The sequence below is a fragment of the Suncus etruscus genome, chromosome X (genome assembly GCF_024139225.1).
Source record: "Suncus etruscus isolate mSunEtr1 chromosome X, mSunEtr1.pri.cur, whole genome shotgun sequence".
Lineage (NCBI taxonomy): Eukaryota > Metazoa > Chordata > Mammalia > Eulipotyphla > Soricidae > Suncus > Suncus etruscus.
Genome location: NC_064868.1, coordinates 33123605 through 33133588, shown reverse-complemented (window position 1 = coordinate 33133588; position 9984 = coordinate 33123605).

Here is a 9984-nt window from a genome sequence, read left to right as displayed (position 1 = left end):
GCTGGAATGTCCAGCTCATGTCATGAAGCTCACCACAAAAAAGTGATGAGGGCAGTTAGTGAAATAACTACATTGAGAACTATCATAACAAAGTGAGTGAAAGAGGGAAGTAGAAAGCCTTCTAGAGTACAGGCTGGGTGGGGTGGGAGGAGGGAGACTTGTGACATTGGTGATGGGAATGTTGCACTGGTGAAGGGGGTTGTTCTTTACATGACTGATACCCAACTACAATCAAATTTTAATCAAGGTGTTTAAATAAAGATATTAATAATAAGAAATAAAAATATATAAATGGTTTCCCAAAATATGCATATTGGACTGGAAATATAGTACAGGGTTTATGGCACTTTCACCCAGCCACCCCCAGTTTCATCTCTGGAACCACATATGGTTCTTACATCCACCAGTACTGATTCTGAACACAATGCAAAGATCCCTGAGCACACACACACAAAAATGTCAGGTATATGGTCAATCTATTAGTAAGTTGGTTTGTTATGAAAGGGGATTATTATGAAAAATTACATTATACATAGAAAAAAAGCATTTCTCATCATGATCTACAATTCCCGAAAGTAAAGCATAAAAGATAAAAAGATAGATAGGAAGCGCTCGTTATAGTACATACAGAAAATTTAATTTTATAAATGTCATTTCTCAGCCACCTCGCTGCAAGACAAAGAAGCCCATCACAGTTAGAATTAGATGAGTGATTAAAAGCCTGAAAGTAAAATATGGCAGTCAGTGTATGCTACAGCTGTCTAAAACACACCTGACTGTACAAGGGCAAGGAAAACAGAGAAATGGGCAACAAAAAAGGGATCTTTTCCATAAACATTTAGGGGAAGCACCAATCTCTAAAACTTAGTTTTATAAAATAAATGATTTTCTTTTACTTTTTATTTTCCTAAAGAAGTGCTCAAGGAAATAATCATTGGAAGCACAGAAATAAATAAATAAATAAATGTGTCTACATAAAGAGTTAATATACTTAACAGTATCTCCTACATAATTTCAATTTTACTGCGATATAGTTTACAATGGTGCCAAAGGCACCTTTTAATAATTGTTGCACTCCTGCACCAATTCCCACCCAGTATGTATAGATTACTTTATTATCCCTTGCATTCCCCTCCCCCAAAGCCTCCTCAGTTCCCAGTTGTATTGATTATGTCTCAAAATTTCATTGTATTGAAGATCCTTAAATCTCTGTTTCTTTATACTCATTGAGTGAGATTACTAGTATTTATCTTTCATTTTAACAGCAATTTCCAACTGCAAGTTCCAAAATTTCATCCTTTTCTTAGGTGAGTAGAATTATGTTTGTTTACTGCATTTCTACTATTTAAAAAACTTCCAGTTTTAACTACAATTTATAATCGCAAATTCCAAATTTTCACCTTTTTTTGGTTTTTGGGTCACACCCGGTAGTGCTCAGGGGTTACTCCTGGCTCTATGCCCAGAAATCGCTCCTGGCAGGCTCGGGGGACATATGGGATGCCGGGATTCAAACCATTGTCCTTCTGCATGAAAGGCAAACGTCTTAACTCGATGCTATCTCTCCGGCCCCAATTTTCACCTTTTTTTCATAGCTGAGTAGTATTATATTGTTCATATTCTGTATTTTTACTTATTTTTTATTGTGCATTTGTTTTTTTCAGATGTTCACTATTATAATGCTGTAATACAGAATATCCTCTTTTATTTTTTAAATATTTTTATTTAAGCATTATGAATACAAACATTATTGAAGTTAGTTTCAGTCATAAAAAGAACACCCCGCCTTCACCAGCAACATTCCCACCACCAATGCCCATCTCCCTACACCCCATCACCTGCCTGTATTCAAGACATTCTAATTCTCTCACTTGCTGGAGGCAGCTTCTGTCCTAGAGCCATCAGTGGGACTTCGATTAATCCACTTTAGGGAGAGTGGGTTGCATGGGTGGTGAAATATGAAATATGAAATAAAGAGCCCACACAAAATAAATTGTATGGGGACCCGCGTCTTCAATAGACTTGAGACAATTTTACTTTTCAAGCTGGTGACATATAAACAGGTCTCTTGTATGCAAGGTATTTCAGCGCTGACAAATAATGGAATATTATGCAGCCATCAAGAGAGATGAAGTCATGAAATTTTCCTATACATGGATGTATATGGAATCTATTATGCTGAGTGAAATGATCAGAGAAAGAGAAAAAGACGCAGAATGGTTTAAGTCATCTATGGGTTTTAAGAAAAATGAAAGACATTTCTCAACAATGTTCAGAGACAAAACAGAGGATGGCTGGACGTTACAGCCCACCTCATGAACCTCACCACAAAGAGTGATGAGTTTAGTTAGAGAAATAACTACATTGTAAACTATCCTAACAATGAGAATATATGAGTAAATAGAAAGCCTGTATAGAGTATAGATGGGGGTGGGGAGGGGAGGAGAAATATTTGGGACATTGGTGATAGGAATGTTGCACTGATGATGAGGGGTGTCATCTTATATGACTGAAACCCAACGACAATCATGTTTGTAACCAAGGTGTTTAAATACAAATATTTTTAAAAAAGGCAGAGAATCTTAGGAGGAACAAAAGGTACCAGGCCCGAGAACAGGGGTCTCAAAATCAATTTACCTGGGGGCCACAGGAGGAAGAGTTGGGGTGAAGCCAGGCTGCATAAGGGATTTCACAAAAAAAGTCCTCAAATGTCATTATTAACAGTTTTAATTACTTCTTCTGAACATGAATAGAACATTGAGTGAAAATCATGAACAGTTCTTCTGAACATGGCATCTTTTGCCTAGTCCTTGCTGCCAGAGACTTGACAGCGCTTTTTCTCAAAAATCTGAACCACATTTGGCTTTAGAGAGGAAGCAGTTAAGACCCTCAGTATGGCTTGAAGATGATCATCATTAAGTCTAGACCTGTACTTTGACTTATTGAAGTTCAATGTGGAGAATAACTTTTCATACAAATATGTGCTCCCAAAAAGGCACATGGTGCGCTTGAACATTTGGGAAAGCTCAGGGAAGCTGGGGAGCAATTCTCTAAAAAATTGTGCATGCATGTCTGCTTTTCCACTAATCGCCCTGAACTTGGCTTTGAGATCAGAGTTGCATTGCAGGTCAATGAGCTTCATTTGAAGCACAGGAGGGGCATCTTGCACATCAAAGGAAATGGGGTCCACAAAAATTTGGAGAGTGCTCTGTGCTTTTTGAAGTCTGCAAATCTGTGATAAAATCCCTTCTCTAGCTTAAAAATAGCATCAACATATTTCTCAACACTGAATGGTATGCCTGCATCCACAAGTTCCTTGCATGCTGGGAAATGGCAAAGGTTTGTCTGAGAGAGCTGGGATTTCCATAACACAAGTTTTGTGGAGAATGCTCTCATGTTGTCATAGGCAGCACTGATAAGCTGCCCCGGGCCTTGTAACATCTTGTTTAGTACATTCAGCTTATGTGCGAAGTCAACAAGAAAAGCTAAGTCCATGAGCCATTTGTGATCACTCAACTCAGAAACAGCATTCCCATCCTTCTTCATGAAGGCTTTCACTTCTCTCAACTCAAAAAATCTTTTCAGGACATTTCCCTTGCTGAGCCAAAATATCTCTGTGAAATAGAGCATATCTCCATATTCTGACTCCATTTCCTCTAAGAAAGCATGGAACCTACTATGCTTTAAGCCCCTGGATCTGATTTGGCTGATGCATTTCACAACAACAGACATCACATTGTCACACGGCAGGCATTTACTGCAAAGCGCCTGCTGATGGATAATGCAGTAATGAGCAATGGCCTTTCTACACCCTCCTATTCAATTTTTGTTTAAACAAGTGCCACCAGTCCATTGTTTTCTCCCTGTCATCAATAGCGCTCCATCAGTTATTATTCCAACAACCTCTTCCATGGCAAACCTGCATTCTCAATAGCATCACACAGATGCCAAAATATCTCATTAGCGGTGGTCTGGCCATGCATTGGAATTACTGTGAGCAGCTCCTCTGTCAATTCGAAATTGCAATCAACACCAGAGACATAAATTGTGAGCTGCGCAGTGTCAGTTATATCTGTGCCCTTGTCAAGAGCAACTGAGTATGCATCAAAATATTTGGCTTTCTCACACAGTTGATGATAAATGTCACTTGACATGTCAGAAATGCGCTCTGCCACAGTATTGACAGATAGACTGATTTTGCTAAACTGACCTTTCTTTTCGGACAGGTAATACTTGCAGCCTGTAACATGCATTTTTAACAATCTCTCCTTCTGTGAATGGTTTCCCTGCCTTAGCAATCATCTCACTAACCATGTATCTAGCTTCGACTCATGCAACATTCTCTTTGGTTGCTTTCTTGAAGAAATCTTGTTGCCTCATTAGACATGCTTTAAGATGGCAACCGCTTGGCTCTCTCATTTCCTTGATATTTTGCACATTCCTCAGCATGTTAGTTGAATAATGGCGTTTCAAGCTGTATTCTTGTGCACTTCAACTTTCTCTGAGCAAATAAGACATGTGGGGATGCCCCTGTACTCAACAAAGAAATACTGCGTCTCCCACTTTTCCTGAAATTGTCCGTGCTCGTCATCAATCTTTCTCTTCACTGCAGGCTTTGATGAAGTCATGATGTAGGTATGACAAAATCTAATTCTGTAAGGCCGGGAAGGTGGCACTAGAGGTAAGGTGTCTGCCTTGCAAGCGCTAGCCAAGGAAGCACCGCGGTTCAATCCCCTGGTGTCCCATATGGTCCCCCCAAGTCAAGGGCGATTTCTGAGCACATATCCAGGAGTAACCCCTGAGCATCAAATGGGTGTGGCCCAAAAATTTAAAAAAATCTAATTCTTTGCACATTTGAACCCAGGATCCTTCCCTGAGTACTGCTACTAGTGACCACCAAAGCAAAACCGAAGCTCAAATAATTCTAAGTGTAAGATTTTTAGTTAGGCTTCTTGTTATTTTCTTTTTTTATAGTAAATAAAGATAAAACATGAGTGTAATGGTAACCTCATTATCCAAGACCAGCCATTGGAGAAACACAGGTCTAGAAGCAAATGCCTATGCAGGAAATAATCCACATACACTGAAGGGGTGACGGATTCAGGAATTCCAACACAAAAGTCTTCCACTCCTAAGAAACAGAAAGCTCAGTGGAGGAAAGTCAAAAATGCAAGAGAGCATTTTCCTGAGATCCATGATTTTTTTTATTAGAAGAACCAGACACACCCTGGGATGAAGAACAAGCTGTCTAAACACCAATCCAAGGTACTACATTCAAAGATATTTTCAACCAATGAGTAACAAAGTATATACTAAATGAGTAGCACCTAGTTAATCCAAGGTCTTACCCTAATTTACTTTATAGAAAAATGCAGAAATATGAAGTAAAAAAAAGTGATTCACATCCCAAAGTTCTCTTTTTCTTTTTTTAAATTTTTATTGTGGCCGAAGTAAGTTCAAATGTTTCACAGTAATATTTAAGGTACATAGTGACAATGAATCAGGGGCATTCCCACCATCAGTGATGTCCTCCCTCCACTGCTATTCCCAGCATGCATCCCATATTTCCCTTCTTTACCCCCCAGAATACTAGTATAACTGGTCCCCACTTGTACAGCTTGCTGTGGATTAGGTTTAGAGTCTGTTATTGTTGACTTTGATTTAGCTGTTCAGGTCTGACCACTTATTATTTCCACTGAATGTTCATGCAAGTGTCTAGTCCTGGTACTATTCATTTTCCCCCCTCAATTTATGAGGCTCCACAAGATGATTCAAGCATTTTTCAGTTTGAGATATAGAAAAGGAAAAAAGGAAAAGAAGAAAGAAAAAACCTAGGAGTCCTTCTAGGTGTTATATGTATCAATTTAGAAGAGGGCAGGGAAAAAAGAAGAAAAAGGTAACGAAACAAAAAAAAAACCAATAACAAACAATAAACAACAAAGCGATAACAAGAAAAATACAAAAAACAACCCAAAAACACAATTAAAAAAATCCCAAGCCAGCAGCTACGAAACAGACCAAAAACAACAACAACAACAACAACAGTAACAAAAACAACAACAAAAAACAAATACAAAGAAAAAAACAGTCAAAAAACCTCAACCAGCAACTACATAAAAAGGTTTGTGCTTCTTTATTTTATTTTATTTGTTTGTTTGTTTATTTATTTATTTATTTTGCGAAGGCATAGTAAGTATTGGGGAATTTTGAAAGGGAATTAATTACCTTGGTCTAAGAGATTTTGGGTTTCTTCACCCTTGAAGCATGCTGTCATGAGAACCATTACAGGCTCCGTACACCCTCTTTTTTTCTCCCCAGGTGTTTTTATGGTGCCAGTCATCCACACAGTTGTGGATGATATAATCAGATATATATCTTGGTATTTACACAGGTCATAGGACGAAGCCTAGGGATAGTCTTTCTTTATAGTTCTCGAAGTTCTTTTCCATCACTGTTGTAATCAGATTTTTATAATTGGTGGTCTCTGTTTTTGCACAGATCCTAAGGAAAAACCTGGAATAGAGGTTTTTAATTATGTTTCCAGAAGTTTTATTATGTCACAGTTGTTACAGTCAGACCTCTGGAATCAGAGATCTTGATTTTTGTACAGATCCTAGGCTGAAGCCTAGCCTAGGATCGCTTTTATTGGTCCCAGGGTAAGTTCTTTCCCAGTTTTGGCTGTCAATGTCAGTCTTCAGTAGTTGGTAATCTTGGTCTTTGCATAGGTCAAAGGGTGTCGTATCTTCTGATTTCATCTTACCCTTACGACGCTCTGCTCTTAGATCAAGTTATTGCCAATTCCTCTTTGTCAGAATGTCATATCAAAACTGGCCTAACTTGGTGTTAGGTATTAGGATTTTCCCAGAGGGAGTTTGGTTCCTGATACTGTTGTGGGAACAGTGTCAGTTCTACGTTTGAGATCTAGGTCCAAAGATTGGATGGTAGCTGTCTGGCCAAGTGGACTGTAATTTAGGTCCACATGACACGTTCAGGGCTGGAGGTGCCCTGAATTATTGTATTATAGTTTATATTATAGTATTAATTATTATACAATTATGTAATATTATATATTAAATATTAATAACATGTTATATATAATATCATATCATATATATTATATTTATTATATTATATTATATTATATTATATTATATTATATTATATTATATTATATTATATTATATTATATTAATTATATTATATTATATTATATTATATTATATTATATTATATTATATTTATATTATATTATATTAATTATATTATATTATATTATATTATATTATATTTATTATATTATATTATATTATATTATATTATATTATATTATATTTATTATATCATATTATATTATATTATATTATATTATATTATTATTATATTATATTATATTATATTATATTATATTATATTATATTATATTATATTATATTATATTAATTATATTAATTATATTATATTAATTATATTATATTATATTATATTATATTATATTATATTATATTAAATTAAATTAAATTAAATTATATTAATTATATTATATTATTGTATTATATATGTTATTATATGTAATATATTATATAATATTATATAATTATATATAATGTATTATATATAATATAACATGCATATATCATATTATCACATGCATATATCATATTATAGAATTATAATTATTACATAATAATATGTTATATAATGTATTGTATTATAGTATATTTAGTATTATAAAATATATGCGTTCTTATCTCTGGTAGATAAGAGCTTGTTTCTATACATAAAATTCCCCCCTCTTTTAGTATGCCTTTAAAAAAGGAATGGTGCCATATTATATTGCTGGTGCATTTGGGGTAAGAATGTCAGGCTACAGAATCTTTGTGCCCTGGTTTTGACCTGAGCTTTCATCCCAGCCAAGACTTTTTCTTGTATGTTTTCATACCAAGCAGAGCCATAACAAGTGAAGTTAAAGAGAAAAAAACATGTTTCTGTTTGGCAATCAGAGAGGAGTCATGGACTCCTACTCGTAAAGACAAATATTAGTGATCTATTCCTGGGTAGTTGTTGGAGGCCTGACCCTCATAGGCTGAGTCTGAGCTCTTAAGAAATAATTGAGATAAGAAAATATAAGTAGTTGGCTGATATACATATAGGAGAGAAAGGAGAGAAAAGCAAAAGATAAGAGAGAAGAGAAGAGAAGAATAAGTAAGTACTGTAAAATAAGTTTAAAAAGATTGGGCTGGTGCGTCAGTGTTGGGACGTTTTCTACTTTCAAGGCTCTTCCTCACTGATGGGGGTGGGCTTTGATAAATAAGGGTTTCAGGGTTACATAGTGGCTGGAGCTTTTTAAGATAAACACAGTTTTTGCATCTAGAGTACTAATCAGTGTGGTAGTGAGGACTGTAAGATGTGACTAGCCTTAATAGTATCGTTCTCTGCACCTTAAGTATAGTGGTTCTTTTCCTAAGGAGCAAATGACTGCTAGGGCATTTTTAAAATATCTTTATTTAAACACCGTGATTACAAATATGATTGTAGTTGGGTTTCAGTCATATAAAGAACACCCCCCTTTACCAGTGCAACATTCCCATCACCAATGGTGTGAGCATTATTAAACATAAATTGAGTTGATGAAGAAGAGAATAGGGGAGAGGGAAAGAAGTGGAGGGAAAAAGAAAAGGAGAGAGAAAGAAGAAAATAAAAATGAAGTAGTAATTTGCAAAAACATATTTGATGATTGGGACCCATAACATATGTCTGTGCATCATTGACTGTTCCAGTGGTCTGAATGATCATATGCTTTGTGTTCTAATAAAAGACATAAACAAAAGAAAGTGGTTAGAGTATATTATCAAGACATTTGTCATAATGAGCACTGTATATGGTATCCAGTATGATTGAATACCGAGGTTTAAAATTAGGTTGTCCATTCTTTGTTTCCAAGGACCACTGTGGACAAAGAAGCTAAAGGGTTATTTTATTCCTGGTAAAATCACATCCCAAAGTTCTAAGGGAAGGACAAATGCCACTAATTAAAAGATAAACAGGAAATATTTTGCATAGGTAGAGCAAAATTTGGAAAAAGAAAAAGATAAATATTTGGCCTAAAAATTAGGGCGTTCCTTCCCACAAAGCCTCCTGCTATAAGACCAAACCCCAAAGTCTTTCTTTCAGTTCCCAGAAACTGTTTTTTAATCTTGGTTTTTGCTTTCAAGTGTCAATAATTGGCGACACTGGTGTTAGTGTATATGCTAACTCAGAATTAGAATTTTCTTAGGCATCTCCTGGCTTCATCACACCGTTCTGTGGTGAGACAGAGATATATGCCTTCAAGCAAATAGTTGCTGATATCCAATCCATAGTCAGGTTAGCATGTGAGCCCCCACCCAGTCCAATTATGTACTAAGGCAGATCCAGGGCCTCTCCTGGTAGAAGGTCAATTCCTGGTGTAAGTACAGAAAGCCATGGTGGACCCAAAGATGAGACCCAAGGTTCAGGGGTAATTGGTTGATATCCAAGTAGCTAGAGCCCAAGTCAAATCACTATGTCAACTGTTCAGGGTGAAAGGGCTCCTATAACAAGAAATTATTGAGTTCTCATTCCTAATGGATATTAACTCCTCTTAATATCTAATATTCTTATTTTAATGTGCTCATGAGAAAACAATCAGTGCCACAGGATACTGTTGGGGTCTAAGTGGAAGATAATAAGAAACCAAATAATCCCTCTAACCTAGTTCTATCAATATCATAAAACTCCTAGTGTACTAGTACTATCTATACTATCTTCTAAGAAATTCCTACTAGCAAATCTAAAAAGAATGGGGAAAGCTGTAAATACATAACAAAATATACAATAAAGAATATACATGTTGAAAAATGCACTTACGTATATGAAATGTTTGGACAGTGTAAATTAAGGATCACAACTTAAATTGGCAATATAGTCTTGTAGAGTATGAAAATATGGCTCACAGCAGTCACATATCAG